The sequence below is a fragment of the Dermacentor albipictus genome, chromosome 4 (assembly GCF_038994185.2).
Source record: "Dermacentor albipictus isolate Rhodes 1998 colony chromosome 4, USDA_Dalb.pri_finalv2, whole genome shotgun sequence".
NCBI lineage: Eukaryota > Metazoa > Arthropoda > Arachnida > Ixodida > Ixodidae > Dermacentor > Dermacentor albipictus.
In genome coordinates, this window is record NC_091824.1 from 102,058,860 (window position 1) to 102,076,819 (window position 17,960).

Consider the following 17,960-nt stretch of genomic DNA (forward strand, 5'->3'; position numbering starts at 1 on the left):
GTGGTTTAAGTATTGAATGTAGCGTTCCACCAGCATGAACCATAAGGAGTTAAGAAAACACGCACAGAATTTAAGTATAGATGCCGTAAAATGTGTTACATGAGCTTGCAGGGTGATCTCAAATAGAATAAATGACTGGAAACCCCCTTCCTACCACCCCGAGGGGTTGAGAGTATACTAATAAGAAAATAATTTAAAATTTTCAACGCAGCTCAATGACGAAACATTTACGTGTATGCCTTGATCGACACACCCTTACGAAATTTGGTGCAGCCGCATGTTATTAACAATATTGAATGGAAGGGTGTGGCAGAAGAGCTGGACCACGGAAAGGCGGATGCGTAGGCGTGCTAATCAGTTGAGTTATGAAATGGCAAAGGGTAAGAGAGACATAAGGAGCATAAACGGATTAGCTGCAAATGGGAAAGAAAAGAGATGTGGCTGGGACTAGCTTACCCATGGAGTAGTCGTGATAGCAAATATCAGAATAGAGAATTGTTTAACTGTATCAGAAACGATATTACGCGGTTCAGAAAACCAGGCCAGGTAATATTTGTCGGATATATAAGTGCGCATATGGAAGATCTAGGCGGATATACTGATTACAAAAGCTCTTTAGTGCTGAACCTGTGTGCGGAACATAACCTTGCTGTAGTTAACAGGGAAAATGAATATGATGGACAGGTAACGGGGCAGTGCGGAAATAGGTAGTCATTTATCGACTATGCCTTACTCTCAGAACCGGTGTACGAACGACTAAAGCAAAGAACGACAGATGAACGCGGTAAAGATAGGCTGGGTAGTGATCATAAGCATATAACCTTAAGTTTTAGGTGATGCCGAAGCAAGACAGGAAGAAACAGCTACAGAATGGTTAAACGTAAATGAAAAGCTGATGGCAGAAATAGCAAAAAGCGTAGAGAAGAAAACGAAGGAATTTCCTACAGCATTATAGAAGTACAAGAAACTCGTAGGATATAAAACAAGCACGGGTAAAATATTGTTGCAGTAGAAAACGGAAACCGCGAAAGTGGTTTAACAAGAAAATCAGGCAAGCTATAGAAGAGCGTAAGCAGGCGTGTAGGGATCAACGAAAAGCCACAAATTTGGGATTACGCGAAGTAGAGGTACTGCTTATATAGAACAAGTAGCGGGAAAGGAATATGGTGGTGAGCGAACTACTGCAACAAAAAATTAAATGTACAAGTGAAAATTAGGTGCATGACGCTCACAAAAGAAAGATAGAAGAGTACCAAAAAGATTCTGTAACCATGCAAGAGCACTGGGAGCTCTCATCAAAATTCGCAAATGTATCTGAGGGATGAAGACGGCAATATTTTCGAAGGAAGTAACGTGCTGCAATCATAAAGTTATTAGGCACAGCGTCAGCAAGAAAGCAAGCATTCGAGGCTCAAGCAAATCTAGCAACAGAGAAGCCTGAGCGTTCAAAATTTAGCGCAGAAATCTTTTTCTGGAAAAAAAAAGTTGAATATCGCTTATAACAAGGCCGCTGGGCCCGATGAAATCCCAATAGAGCTAATCAAACAGCTGGGTCCTAAGTGCAAGGCACTGCTGACTAATTTCACGCAGCAAGTCATTATACCGAAGGAAATTTAGTTTGGGGGACGTGAAAGCAGGATTTGCCTTATCTATAAATACGAAGATGATTAGGATACCCTGGACATTCGAAAATACACCATGCAACGTAAGTGTGCCACGAATGCAGTCAAAGAGCTCCATTCCAGCTGCAGAAGCCAAGTCACTAGTTCTAGAACATTTGAACGCGACTTAGACAGATGGCTCTGTCAGAGCAGACAAAGATCGCTGCGTAGCTGCAATCTATATTCCCTCTCTGAGATATCCGTGGTCTCGCATTCTGGATTATATAGCTTCGTCGACTGTTGTGGAAGGCGTGGCAATAGCTGCTGCTCTGCGCAAACTAAAGACGTTGTCTCCACAGAATGGGGTCCTTTTTGCGGACTCAAAAGACCACATTGCAACAACTCTACCATGGCCTACCCTCTGCAAAGTTCGCGTGCAAATTATTAACCCTCGTGAAAGAACTCTGCAACAAAAGCTTCACAGTGAAGTATCTGTGGATTCCCTCCCACAGTAGCATTGCTGGCAACAAAAAAGCTGATGCTCTTGCATACGCAGCGCTCCATTATCCTCGCAAAGTCAAGGGCCCGAAGGGTAATCAAGGTAAGAAACCTGACATTCAAAATAACTTTGGGTCACTTTGGGTTCCACCACATGTTTCATGCTTAACCAAGAGATTTCGCCGACAAGAAGCCTCATTTTTATATCGAATAAGGAAAAGATCTATTAGCACACCAGCATGGCTACTTAATACGGGGCGTATTAATTCTCCGAACTGTGCGACATGCGACGAGACAGGAGACATCGGATACTTTCTCTGGCCGTGCCCAAAATTCCAAGATGGAAGGGACGTTCTCTTGGAAAATCTGCAACAAAAGCACCTTCCGCATACGTGCCAGAAACACCTTGTGTTCCCCGAAGCAGCCGAAGTTATAACACCTTGTGTTCCCCTTGTGCTCCCCGAAATTATAGCCAGCAAAGAAACTTCCCGTCTCCTTATCGCATTCTTAATAGAGGATGGTCTGATGGTCATGTGGTGGAACACCACAGCGATTCTATAAGAGACGTTTGGGCGGAGCAGTTGTCAGCGTTAATCGCCAGGCTAAACCCACCTGTTGCTAGAAGTCATCACCACCATCATCACAAGGCGATAAGGATAAGAAGGACTTCTACAGGCCCGTTATAGTAACGTCGGTGGTATATAGAATGGCAATGCGAACTATAACACTAGAGCTGTCGAAGTGGGTGGCGAAAAAATGGGAGAGCCACAGAATTCTACAGCTGCAGGACGCAGTGCATAAAGATTTCTATAGCTACGAAGATACCTTTATGGATAGCATTTCTATATATTCAGTGAGCTTACGACAACGGACACATAATATCGCTATGGGTTATTCTTAAACACAAGGCATAGACGAACATTTTGTGGAGAGAGAGAGAGAGAGAGAGGCAAAAGGGAAGGAAATACAGCGAGGTTAGCCAGTGTAAATACCGGCTGGCTACCCTGTGCTGGGGAAAGGGGTAAAGAGAATAAAAGGAGAAGGAAGAGAGAAAAAAAACAAGAAAAATGCACACAGTAACGCGATGTTACGCGCAACAATAGTCAAAGACGGTCGCACAATTCACATGTCCTTAAGACCTTGAGCAAAGCCCTAAAGGCCTTGAGTGCTGAAACCCGTCTGTACCAGTGTCCTAGAGCCTTCTGTTCTGTGAAGGGGCGATTGTACAGCTTTTTGAGCGCGGTCACGAGCACTTTTCTTTCCAGATTGTAACGTGGACAGTCACAGAGGAGGTGTGCGATCGTCTCTTCGCAGCCGCAGGTGTCGCAAGCAGGGCTGTCGGCCATTCCGATGCGGAAGGAATAGGAGTTCGTGAATGCCACGCCGAGCCATTGGCAGCACAGAAGTGTTGCTTCCGCTTGTGGCAACCCTAGTGGAAGACGGAGTTGCAAACTGGGATCCAATCTGTGATATTGTGGAGCTGTCGAAGAAGATACCTGCATATAGAAACAACCGAGTACAAGTCATAAGGGCAGGCTGGAAATACAATTAAGTTGTGGAAATTCACCGCGAATAGAAGCAAGGGTGTCCTTTGTCTCTATCGTTGTTCACGCTTTATGTTAAATGCATACAAACACGACTGAAATGCAGCGAATTAGGTTCCTATTTATCATACATGAGTAGTACATAAATACAGCAGCAGAAGGCCCCGCACTGGTGCATCCGGATGATGTAGTGCTTCTAGCAGGAAATGCAAAAGATTTGCAGACACTTTCGAATATTTGTGGCAACGCAACGCCGAGTCTAGCCTTTAAGTTCAGCACAGAGAAATCGTGAATTGTGGTCTTTACTGAACAGCCGAGTAATGGCGTGGTACCAATTCAACAATAATCCATAGCCATTGTCATGCAATATATATACCAGGGTGTATATATAAACAATAGACTGACTTACTCAAGCGTCCACCAGATAGATTTAATAGCAATAACAAAGCATTGAATACCTTGGGGGTACAATAAATACGAAGTCTTGGGAGGAACTTGCAAAAGCGTAATTGTGCCAACACTAACGTTCTGAAATACTATTCTGTGCTATACATCCGAAATCTTGACGGGGTTGGAGATTAACCAGTGGCCCGTGGGATGACTGACTTCGGAAGTTCAAGCAAAAACCCCAAATGGGAGAGTGCGAGGTGACGTGAGTTCGGCTTCCTTTGAAGTCGGAGAAGCTCAGAGCGAGATTATTGTTGAAGAAGCAGGAGCATGGATCAAAATAAATGGGCTGCTTAAATGCATAAGTACCTTTACCCGAAAAAATGCGGGGACACAAAATGGATCGAGAGCTCAAAAAAGTTGGCACCCAACTCCAGGGAAACGAAACGTGTAAATAGACAACATGGATACGTTCGAAACAAATTGAGACAAACAGAGACAGTAAGTTCTAAGCTCAGCTCGCCAGATGACACGATCTTAGTGTAGCGGCATTGCTACAATGTTTCTTCACCCAGCCCTTTGTGAAATAGTTGCGAGCATCCAATAACTTATGGGTCTTTATTTCTTTTGCTCGTGGAAAAGAGGAAATCAACAATTATGTTCATTTGCGCTGTGGTTCGCCGCAACTCAATATCTACAGTTGGATCCGCGCCAACTTGTAGCTTGTATGAGTGCACGCCACCGCCACCTCCGGCCTCTACCTCATAACTTACCAGCGTAGGACTCACATACCCATCAAAATACGAACGGAAAAACTCGAAATGATTGGCTTGCGGCATCAGCACACCTAAACTTTCCTACACTTTAGTCGCGGACCCATTGTAGTCGGCAGGGAACGAATAAACGATCCAGGCATGATACCCAATAATTGCAACCGCAGGGGCGGAAAGACTGGCACGACGTCACGCGCAAAGTTTGCATAGGAGAGAAGTTTGTACTTCTATTTACGCCTGCATGTATAGCATTCCATGCTTGCTTGTCCGAATGCTGAATTCTGAATTGACCGTGCTTGTTATGGATAGAAAAATAATGTTGCACTTTACAAGGCACTAAATTATTATTGATGGTAGTAAGCGATATTGTGCTAGTGCCTTGCAAACGGCATACCGATTAGTGTACTATCATGCCAATAAAGGTGTTATCTTATTAAGCTGACTAATTACTGCCATATTCTAAAAACAAGAAAAATCCTGTCATTGTGTGTTAATCAGTGTTATGTAGCATTTTTACTGGGAGGTTAGTTTTGCCTGAGTGATCTCAATAACATATAGGTTGTAGCTGTGCAGCATACTCCGCCAGGTCTTTCTGTACCAAAGCACTCTACGCAAAAAAAAGGCAATCACAAACTAGCGCGCATTACCATTCTTGGCCAAAGCTTATGTTCCGGTATAAAGGAAATTGCGTACAGCCACATACTCAAAAGCGGCAAGCTGCAAGAAAAATCCCCAGGCAATAAGTAATGACGTGGGGTTGTATATATACATGAGATTTGTAAAAGAATCACGGAACTCCTACACGCGCATAACCTGCTATCCTGCTTTTACAGGTGACGTTGATAGCTTAGGAATTGTGATGAATCTCTGGAAAATACCGCATACTGCTGTAGCAGCCTAGCTCCCACAAGAGACCACTTTCACAGCATCTGTCCCACCTACACGCCTTGGACAACAAACCGGAGTCACTCAATTTCGTTACGCTTTCTTTCAGGAACCCGAAGACAGAGCCTGTTGCCTCTGCCAGAATCTCGGTATAATACCTATCGAGTATGATTGAGTTGGCGAAATCCTATACAATAATGACAATTTACACTAAAACACGGAGCATAAATACTGTGAGGTACGGCCAGGAGTTATGCGGTAGAAAGAACTCCAGATTTCTGTCCGCAGTTTTTGTTTGTAGACTTTATACGAGAACAAGCGGGGCGCACGAAAGTCTGTTCATGATATATTCGGTTTTCCTAGGGGTAACTTTCGCCACCAGTGCGCATGCGATCATCCGCTGTGTGCCACAAAGGGATGGTTTTGCACATAGCCTGAGCCCTCCGAGGAGCACAAAATGCTCTCTTAGAGCTCTCTTACTTTCGTTCTCTACACTGAAAGTTAAAACAGGTTCATGGGTAATCATTTTGGCAAACCCCTCCGCAAATATAGGATTGCCTTCAGGTGCTAATGGAAAGGAAACAACAGGCCTTTCGTGGCAATCTCCTAATGACCCACCGGCCTGTCTCAGGCCGATATGGTAATGAATGCCGTGAATCCCGGCCTGGCGCTGTGGTACGGTGCATGATGGTACCCGACGGAAACCGTCCGCGTTTGGCACTGCCCCATGGGAGTATTATTTGTTTGTATTACGTTATCTCTGGTCAAGCCTTAACGGAACCTTGACGACCGAAGAAACATAGCCGGCCAACTTTTTTTTTAACCCTGCAGTGGGCGTAACCAGGCTGATAATGATGATGGTGAATCTTAGAGCAGCGTTTGTCTCCTTACGTACGGTAAACGCTAGCACCTTTGCGGTACGTTACGGTGCACGTCCTTTGAACTCTGTTAGTTTACTGTATGGAAACGCAAACGCAAAGAAGGCGTTACAAAAGAGGGCGTCATCTGGTGCCTCGTGCTAAGCGAATTCGAGCCAAGATGATCCATTCGCAACCATCCTGCTGTTGCTATGTGTATGCGCCTCATTAGGCCTTTGTGCGCCAGAATCTCCTAACAACCTCAGAAAATGAACGCGCTATGTGCTCATAACTAACCTTCCAAATAGTATGTAGAAAGCGAAAGCTCATTACAATAGTTGTTGGTGATCAACGCTAGAGAGAACGTAACCATCACGAGAATTCACGCTGAAGTGGGAGCCATGTGTGCCGCCATGTTCGACAGCACTATTTCTTAGCGTCTGTAAACATTACAAACTTTAAGCTCGCAAAATAACGTACGTTATCATAGCACACGCAAAACACAGAAGCTCAATAACGCTTGGAGCATGCGCAGTGAGGGCAACGCTTTTTTTTTACTTAAGTAATGCATTTACGTTTGGTTGCAAACGCTATTGTAAAACCATCTATTGACGCAACTGCCTTCGACTGCTTTCTTTCAGACTGTATGGCCACTGGCACCTCTCGTGTCTTAGCAACATGGTGCACAGGCTGCCGGGACGCCATGCGCTTTGGCATGTGGAGCAATAGCTGTGAGTCTACTATCGACGCTACGTGAGGAGTCACGGCAAAATGTGGATAGGCTTTACTGCACTGCGCAGTGAAGAACACGGAAAGAAGTGGCCTGCACTTTCTGTAACACTGGGTTACGCCGAAAGTATCCCAAAGAAGTATCCTTCACCGCTCAAGAACACTCCTGCTATGTTCCCACTCAGGTTATAGCAAAAGCTTGCAACGGTCAGCGCTCTATTTCCAATGCTAACACCACTTAAGGTGGTGATAGCTATATTGTATAGTATAACATAGCACAATTGCAGTAAGTAACAACCTGTGGTAATCTTCGACCAACTTTAACCTCGGAGCACCAGAACCTGTAAGGTACTGATGTTTCTTTCATCAGGAACGACATGACCTGCGCACTTAGACAAAAGCTGCAGACATGTACTATGTCTGCAGCTTTTGTCGGCAGACATGTATGCCAGAGAAAAAGCCCTAGCATCTAACAAAAGCACACAAACTTTCAGACTAGTAAGTAAGTAAAAGACACTGAAACATGGCGTAAAACAATGGCAAACATAGCAAACAGGGCGTCAAGCAACGGAACTCTGTTGCTGGTATAGGAAAGTGGTGTATTCAATCGAAGTGCAAGCGATGCGTCTGCATGAATGGACGCCAGAGATATAAGGAAATGAGGTAGAGGGGAATTCTTTTGCGTGATGTCAAAGCACAGAATAAAATTACAGTGACATGCTGATTCATACATAAGAAGACAACTTGGTAGCAGTCATTTCCTTAAAGGCCCTTTATTATAACAGTTTCTGTGAAAAGTAAAATTGATAAATTATGAAATATAATTCAAAAGCCAATAGGTCGGAGAAACTCCTGTGCTCCATCACGCTTTCTCGTCAATTAGAGCCATTTAACTTTTTAGCTCTCCACAGTTTGCATCGAAAAAAGCGGTGCGGGAACCTTTATGGTTATTTAACACTTGTCCATCCATAGCTCGCCCATTGGAGCACCATAGATACAAAGAAAACATGTGTTTCGTCTATCGTGCCGAGGTCGAATGACTAGACAACCAGATGGCGAATTGACCCTCATGTCACAACAGTCTTAGAACTATGCTTTGTTCCTGCCCTTGTATCTCACTTTTTGTTTCCTTAACAGACAAGAAATCATGCGAATAAGAAATAGTGATATAAATAAAAAATATATTAAGAGAGAAACCAACAAACGGTGGAACACAGCGCTAAACAACAGCAGAAGGTAGAACTTTGGGCTTATTCGTTACCACTTAGCTGAAGCCGATGTTCGTGTCTTCCTCCTATTAAAAATAAAACGGCTACAACGAGGACAAGGAGATCCTTGCGCGTGGCGATTGTGGTGGTCATCGCCGGTGTTTTACGACTTCGATTGAATCGTTTCTGCAGTACAATGACGGGAAATAAGAAGGAGTTCAAGTGGCAAAATGATACAAACGGCTTTTTAAAAAAAATGAGCTATACATTGTTGTTGTTGCATTGGTGGGTGCTACAAACACCGGACAGAATTCGAAAACTCCTCGCCTATCGCGAATTAAATCTCTAGCCACGCGAGAAAAGTTAATAGTACGATGATGACATACGAAAATGCCGTCTACCGTCTTTTTATCATTTGACATGGCCGAAATGGTGCAAGTGGATAAATATGAGGTCGCTATAAAAAAGTAAGAAGAATGAAAGTTAGGGCAAAGGACAGGTATAATATAGAGTAAGCAATAAAAAAACGACAAAAACCAAAAACTTTCCGATCTCTCTGTGTATCTGTCCGAGAGCCGTGAGTCCGCGTTCCGCGGTAGTGCTTTCGTGGCAGTAACCTTGTAGCAGGCACCCCATTCCACCGAGTTGTGCGTTTGGTATGAGGCACACGTTTGAGGCTCACACCATAGAGAAACAACGTCTAAGCTCACTCCCTTTGCTGTTTTACTCCCACTAAGTGCTTGGTGGATGACGGTGGTGCTAGAGAATTGCACATTGCTGCACATCCTCGAGCTGTAATTAAGAAACCGTAAACTTGCATTGCTTGTGAGCTGATGTTGTTGTTTGCTGCTGTGGTTTACGGGGTCAGTTAGGGGCCGTGCCGGTTTCTTCTTTCTCCGTAATTGCAACAGGTCTCTGAGGTAAATAAATGACAGCGCGCCCGGTTTTTTGCAGCAGGACGTGAGGGAAAAATACTTTCTCTTCCTCTATGAAAAGAAATAAAAGACCGTGACGCAGATTGTTTCTATTGCTGTGGCTGCCAGCAAACTGCAGTCAACGTTTTCATTTATATTTGTCTCAAGTCCCGTTTTTTTCACTTTCAAGATTAAAGCACTACTCAGGTTGTTTGGCTAAATTTACTCGCGCGCATTTTTCGCCACAATAACTTTCCGGAATGTTCCCGACCCTTGCAGTGCGCTTACTTCTGCAATTTATTGCGACGTGATGCTGCGCATTTTATAAGTTCTGAATTTTAAAATTACATTTACTTTGTTTTTTGGTCATGTGGTGTAATAGTTTAACTGACTCCAATCAATATGGAGTAACACCGTAGGTACATTAACAAGCTTATCAGCAAAGTTGCTTATGAAATGGCTCGCGCTACATAAGATACTCATCGGTGACTTTCCCACTGTCGATTTTGTAGACATCTAAAGTGCTGCATATGAAAAACACCGGTTCTGACTGCCTTGGTGCAATTGGTACCAGAAAACCCCTAATCAGCCAAATGATTGCCCATAAAGGGACGCAGAAGAGGTACTGATACACAAAGAAAGAAAGGATCACAAAAGGTAACCAGCAACTTCAATACGATCACCATCAGCCACTTAAGAAGGTCCTTTACGTAGGTCACATGTATTATTCGAAGCAGTAGATAGCTTCGTCTACAATGCGTCGCATATGCAACATATACTTATTCTGGTTCTTATTCTGATATTGACTTTCTCTTGTTTTCCACATAAGTTGTAGAGGACAAACAACCCTGTTTAAAAAATACCAGCTTGTAGTTGTCTACATTAGCATCTTAAAAAGTGCTCCTGTACAAAAAAAAACGAAATATACATATATTTGCCTTATATCGGCGCCATTTTCAACATCTTACTGTTGTGTACAGTATTGCCTAAATTTCTGCTTAAGTATTGACATCTGAAATATCCTTCTCTTTTTTTTTTATTCAGATACCCTAAAGGCCCTCACGGGCATTACATAGGGGAGGGGGGTTGACAGCAAGATATTTCAAACACAATTTGGGCGGAAAGGTAATATAGAACACCATAGTATAAATCACCGAATACAGCAACACGAAAATTTAAAAAAAAAAGAGAAATGCATACATGATGAAAAAAAAAACAATCGGTACAAAACATGTAAATGAACTTACAATGCGTGAAAGCCACAACATTCTGTGGCTTTGCAGTTTAAAGCGCAGTTTAAATACAGGCGTGTTTAAGCTGCGCTTCAGATGATTTACAAATGAGTCATCATCATGCGTAGAAGCAATTTATTTTGGCAGCTTGTTCCAGCGATAAATAGCAAGAAAGAGCAGTGATTGTCGAAGGAGATTCGTACGCGCAAACATGGGACGCACTTTCAAGGGAAGTTCGAGGTGGAGGAAAATTCTTTGCGGGAATTGGATACGGGATGCTGTAAAGGATGACAGGGCATGATACAATCTGTGGAAGTGGGAAAGCAGTGCTAACAGTCATCGTTTTTCTAGAGAGGGTAATTGGAGGTACCCTTTGACAGCCGTAATGCTGGATGTTCTAGAGCAGGCTTTAGTGATGAAACGTGCTGCTTTATTTTGTAAAGGTTCAAACTTGTTTATTAGGTATGTCTGATTTGGATTCGATATAATGGAAGCGTATTTCATCTTTGAACCAACTAGAGCTGTGTAAGCTAATCGTTGACTAATTTTCTAAATACAAATTTTGCCTAATGAATCCAAGTGTTTCATTTGCTTTCGAAATATATTTCATCAGTGTGATCATTACATGTAAGGTTTGAAGCTAAACGGATGCCCGAATATTTTAACCTAGACACATTCTCTATGCACATGTTGTTCATAAGATATGAACTTAAGTGGACGTTACTGGCTGTGGTGCATGTCATTGTTTTTGTTTTAGAAACATTTATTTCCATTTGCCATTGCTCGCACAAAATTGAAATTTTGTTTAGGTCGGCCTGTAAAATATCAGTACCTTCAGAGGTGATAATTTGTCTGTAAAGAATGCAATCGTCTGCAAACAACCAAACTGTTTAGGTCAGGTTGTTATTTATGTCATTAATGTATATTAAGAATCAGATTGCTCCAAGTAAGGAGCCCTGAAGATTTTCAGATTTAGGCTGTGCTAAAGCGAAAACTGATCACATACGGAAACAATTTGGTAGCTATTGTTTAAAAAACTTGAGATCCAATTAACAATTTTACCATGTATGTTTAGCCGGCTAAGTTTCATCATTAAGCGAGAATGGGGAACTTTATTGTATGATTTATTGACTTCAATAAGTATGGCACAGATTTTTATACAATCGGGAACCGCTTGATGAAGATCAGGTATAGGTTCAAATAGTTGTGTTTCACAAGAGCGTCCTTGCTGAAATGCATTATTAGAAAAAAGTTATGTTCAGATATATATTTCATAACTGCGGAAGAAATGATGTGCTTAAGTAATTAACCTGGAATACTAGTCAAGGATATAGGCCTATAGGTTGAGGGCACTGATCGGTCACCTGATTTGTAAATCGAAGTGGTACGACCAATATTCTATTCATCCGGTACAAGTCCTATATCTATTGATTGCTGGAAAAGGGCGGCTAACAGGAGAGATATTATAGGCTTAATCATTTTAAGCATCTTTGCGCAGATGCCGTCTGGACCTAGCACTGAGTTATTCGAAAGACGATCGATGGCCGATTATATTCCCTCCGTTGTATTTATTAGGTCATTCATAGATGAAATAATTGAAAGAAACGTAAGAAGGTGGTGTTTGGTTTTCGTTTGTGAATACAGAGATGAAAGACTAGTTCAATTCAGTCGCAGTTTCAGATGGCGGGTAGCACACCGGTATTAAAGATTGGTGTAGTGGACTGAGAATAATGTTTAGAGTTATTACTTTCCGAAATTTTTGGGATTGGTATTTACATGCTGATGTGCTTAAGTAATTAACCTGGAATACTAGTCAAGGATATAGGCCTATAGGTTGAGGGGTTGTAGTGATCTACAACCCCTCAACCTATAGTGATTGATATAGTGATTGTTGTAGTACTATAGGTAGTTGGTTTGTATGTGATCAGTTGAGGGGTTGTAGCGTTCCTAACTAGAACGGCAACAGAAATGACATCATCTAAGTGAGACGGGTGTCGTCCGCCATTTTATTCCAACTTCTTCCTCCTCACTTCTCCCCTAGCACCTTCCTTCGTCTTCTTTCATGCGTCCAGCGCAGACCGCTTCACTCTTCCGGATTTCTTTTAATTACACCTCCTGGGGTAATACTTGAATACGTTTCCAATAGCGGCGCACTCCGTTTGGCCCGAGGCTCCGGCGTACCAGACATTCTTCAATATTCCATGCTGGCATGCAGTCTTAATAACTTGAAATGGTCCGCAATATTTTGAATTTGAGGGCACAGCTCCTTTCCTTACAAGGACATAGTCTCCAGGCTGTATGTCCGGTATCTCGCTACTGTGCCTTTTATCAAAGTTTCGCTTCATGCGGCGCTTGTAGATCTCCTGTTCTTTGACAGTTTTCCTTACTTCCGCAAGTTCGAGGTTCTCTAGGAGACCTAGCTCACGATCTGCAGGAAGTATGGGCGCTGTACCTGAAGTTACAAAATGAGGGCTGCAGCCTAAACTCGTGGTGTATGATCTGTTGTGATGCTTCACAGCGGCCTCGAGACAGCACTTCCAGCCACCGGCAAAGTCTGGATACATCTTCAGATACTGTTTGATGTCTCGTATGGCACGTTCCGCTAGGCCGTTTGCTGCCGGGTGGTATGGAGAAGAATACTTTATCATGATGCCGTGCTCCTGGGCCCACTTTGATAATTTGGCACTCCGAAAAGCCGGCCCGTTGTCGCAGACGAGCGTCTTTGTGTGTTTAAAACACTCAGCTTTGAGGAGGTCTATTACGCTGTTTGCGTCTTCTTTGCCAGCTTTAGCCGCAATCGTCCGTGTGCACTCATCTATGGAGAGCAAGAAAGCTTGCGTTCGCTTGACTCCTTCCCCCTTCTTTTTGAGCTCCGCGAAGTCCAAATGAATTACTTCGAACGGGATGCTTGAATATTCAGGGTTTGTCATAACGTCTGTCGATTGCTTGAATTTAACTTTGTTCACCTGGCAGAGGTGGCATGTGCGGATGTAATGGCTGATGTCGTTTTTCATGCCCGGCCATGTGAATCTCATGAGCAATTTCTTATAAGTGCGCCAGAAGCCATCATGTCCACCCGATTCAGGGGTGTCGTGGTATAGATGAAGAATCCTTGGAATCATAGTTGGTGGTACGTGATACCTTCCATTGATAAACTGGAGCTCTTCTGTACCTTCCCATAGCTTAATATGATTGATTGTATCTGGATTATTGCTTGATTCCTGTACAAGTAATCTTGATAGTGCGTCAGCGTCAGTGAGGAGTGGGCCAGGACGGTGCGAAATTACGAAATCAAATTGTTGCAGATAGTTCACCCATCTAGCAATGCGGCCTCTTGGCTGGGCCATGCTCAGAAGTTGAGTCAATGCTTGATGGTCCATGAAAAGTATGAATTTGGCACCTTCCAGGTAAGTACGAAAGTACTGCACAGCTTTTAAGACGGCCAGAGCTTCCTTTTCTGTGGTACAGTAATTGATTTCGGCGGGTTTCAGGGTATAGCTGTAGTACCCCACGACGTAGTGTTTGGTTTGATCAGCTTGTTTGGATGGCTTCTGGTATAGAACTGCACCGGTAGCATAATGTGATGCGTCCGTGTTCAGCACGAAAGGCAAGGAAAAATCCGGTATTCGCAAGATGGGGTCCGACGATATTAGTTTTACAAGCTCACGATAGACAGCTTCGCACTTCTCGTCCCAATGAAAAGGCACGTCTTTCTGAGTTAAACGTGTGAGGCACCTTGTTCTCAGTGCGTAGTCTTTGATAAACGCCCGGAAGTGTCCTGCAAGGCCAAGAAAAACGCGCAGGGAGTGCACATCATAAGGCTTTACCAGCTTGGAGATTCTCTCTACCGATTCTTGCTTGGTGCTTTTAGTCTGTCCATCAAACACCCTGCCAAGAAATACTACGGTATCTTGAAAGAACGCACTTTTCTTGAAGTTGACTTTGAGTTGGGCAAGACTGAGGACATGAAGAACTTTTGAAAGATGACTACGGTGTTCGTCCTTTGTCTTTGAGTAGATGATGATGTCGTCGATGTACACATTGCAAAATGTGCCCAGGTAAGGTTTCAGAATGTCCGTCATAATCTTCTGAAACCACGCAGGGGAGTTTTTCCAACCAAATGGTAGGCGGTTGTACTCAAACAAGTCAAATGGGGTTATGAACGCGGTGTACTTCTTCGTTTCTTCACTTAGTGGAATCTGCCAAAAGCCCTTGCAGAGATCTATTCGTGAAAACCAATGGCAACCACCGGTTTCGTCAATGATGTCGTCGATTCTCGGCATTGGATAAGGTATCAATTCAGTTTGACGATTGAGAGCCCGGTAGTCTGTGCAGAGGCGGAATGTCCCGTCTTCTTTAGGTGCAATAGTGATAGGAGAAGCAAATGGGGATACAGAAGGCCGGATGATACCTGCGTCTAACATTTCTTGCAACTCCTTTTTCAGCCACACCTTTTTATCTCTGGACATATTATAGGGGGTTCTACGAACCACTGTTTTATCTGCGAGCTCGAAAGGAACGACATGGGATTTCATTGCTGGAGGGTAGCTTCCTATGCATATAAGCTCTGGGTACTTAGTCTTGATGTCTTCGTGGTGAAAGATTAGCCTTGATACACTAGGTTCTTCACCAGGGTCTTCTGTTCTTACCGTGTCTTCGGCCATTACCTTGTCATCCCAATAGAGGTTCATCTTAAGTTTTTTCATGTCTGGACGGGACAAAAGAAAATCGTAGGTGACATTGGGAATGGCCAATACGTCACTGGTAATAGCATTTCCTTGAAATTCAATAGCCAGGGTTACCCATTCGCTATGCATGGTCACTGACCCATCTTAGGCTTGGACACGCAATGTTCTACCAGCGTGCAGACGACTGGCATCCACTCGAGTCTTGTTGATAATAGATACCGAAGCTCCACTGTCAACGAGAGCCTTCACTTCAATGCCATCTACCTTAATGGGGGCGTACAATAAGCTTGACGACACCAAATATACTGTCTCACTGAAGCTCTTTTTCTGGGGCTTGTGATGCACGGTAGACAGATTATGTGGAAGTAGGTTGCCGTGAACTGCGGTAATTGGTTCTTCACCATCCTCACAGTCATGATTTACGCTTCCCAGAGATTTGTTTATGAAGCTGTGTTCACATTCAGTTGACGGCAACGACTCTAGATTGGAATCAAGTTGCTCTGTTCTACCATCTGGCTGTCTTCTCGATGTAATTCTTGGCACTGAGGTCTGTAGAAAGTTCAGAAGGTCATCAAACGTTCTTGGACCTTTGAGCTGGACATGACTACGGATCTCGATACACAACCCTTGCGTTATCAAAGCTACAACAGCAGAAGACGACAGCTTCGGTTCTGCAGAATACAACAGGCGACGCTTCTCAAGACAGTACTCAAGCAGAGAGCCACCTGTATAACTGAACCGCAGTGCCGCATCCCATCTTTCTACTACGTTGCCTTCAAAAGCCCCTAAAAAGTTTCTTTTCCACAGTTCCCAACATGTTGTTCCATAATCCATGAGTTGCACGTCATACCATTTTCTGGCTATACCGCCCAAATAGCGGCGCATATGCAAAATCTTTGTGTCGTCGGAGTGCCACAGATTCTTGTCACAGGCGTACTCGAAAAAACACAGCCAGTAGTGTGCATTTTGCGATTTTCCTTCAAAAACATCTGGTTCAACAATACTTCGTGCTGACTGCTCTTGACTAAGCGCTTGGACGAAAGTTCTCATTATTTCGATCTGTTGTATAATGTTCCTTTGCAGTTCCATAACACTCAAGTCTAGGCTCACCTTCCCGGCAGGCGTTTCCTCTTTGAGGGTGCCACGTCGTATGGGTTCCAGAACGAGTTCGCTCAGTGTCTGCAGTTGTAGATTCACTGTCACCGATCCTGTTTGCACGAGGGCTTGGCGGCTGATTGCAGCTTGTTGCAGTACCACGTTGATCAGCGCGGTAGAACTAACTTCAAGAGGAAGGTCCGTCGCTGGCTCACCGTGCACTTGGTATCGGGTGAACACAACAGACTCTGATGATGCCTGGTCGACGAAAAACGTCACCCGCATCGCTGGTCTTCGAAAACTATCGGCTGCGCCAAAATGTAGCGTTCCTAACTAGAACGGCAACAGAAATGACATCATCTAAGTGAGACGGGTGTCGTCCGCCATTTTATTCCAACTTCTTCCTCCTCACTTCTCCCCTAGCACCTTCCTTCGTCTTCTTTCATGCGTCCAGCGCAGACCGCTTCAATATTCCCTCCGTTGTATTTATTAGGTCATTCATAGATGAAATAATTGAAAGAAACGTAAGAAGGTGGTGTTTGGTTTTCGTTTGTGAATACAGAGATGAAAGACTAGTTCAATTCAGTCGCAGTTTCAGATGGCGGGTAGCACACCGGTATTAAAGATTGGTGTAGTGGACTGAGAATAATGTTTAGAGTTATTACTTTCCGAAATTTTTGGGATTGGTATTTACATGCTGACGATGTCACCGTTAAAAAAACTTGTCTTTATATGCTTCTATGTCCCCTTTACATTTATTTTATTTCTCTCGGTAGCGCTGCCAATCACCATCCGAGTCGGACAACTTAGCTTTAGAGTAAAGACGTTTCTTTTTTTTATTGCTCTCTTCACATGGGACGTGAGCCATTTGCTATGTGTTGATGAGGTGATTTCAATTTTGGGAACGTGCTTCCGTTGATGAAGACGACGAAGTGTCTTTCAGGCAGAACGCCGGCTCTTCCAGCTCTGCTCATTTTGTGAATTTCCTAGACTTTGCCAGTGGACTGCTATTTCCTCCTTAACTGCGATGGAGATGGAGCCTCACGCGCGTCCGCCGGACTCGGCAGTGCCCGCGGCGGCTGCCTCCAGGAAGCGCAACGGCACCGAGAGCGACACGGACAGTGACGACACCATGCAGTACTATATCAGCGGTGAAGATTCTTGTGACGACTCCTTCGAGCTGGTGCGGAGTCGTAAAGCAAAGCGAAGATTTCTCAGCGCATCATCGAATTCGAGTGAGTCCACCGTGAGATCTTCGCGGGATACCGAGGAGCTCACCATCCTGTTCTCGCCAGTATTCGCCACTGACAACCTGAGACGCCTCAACAGGCAAGCCGTGTCTTCTCATCTAGAGGCGCTGGTTCCAAACGAAATCAAAGACATCAGAGTGAACACCCGTAAGAACGTGCTAGCGATTGACGTAGAACACGCGGCTGCGTTGGATTCCTTGCGCAAGATCACGGAACTTGGCGGGATGAAAGTCCGCCCTTATATTCCGCTGGGCAAACAAGTCCGTACTGGCGTAATTTACGATGTTGACGAGACCATT

The 17,960-nt window shown here is 43.9% G+C and overlaps 1 long non-coding RNA gene across 3 annotated transcripts in view; it reads left to right on the plus strand.

The window, feature by feature from the left end:
• The window catches only part of LOC135904581 (uncharacterized), a 374,630-nt gene that overhangs the window by 296,166 nt on the left and 60,504 nt on the right, over positions 1–17,960 (plus strand). For all 3 annotated transcript variants that reach the window (XR_011514298.1, XR_011514299.1, XR_011514300.1), the window contains one exon: positions 7,187–7,276. This is a non-coding gene — a long non-coding RNA (uncharacterized lncRNA). The remainder of the gene's footprint in view (positions 1–7,186; positions 7,277–17,960) is intronic.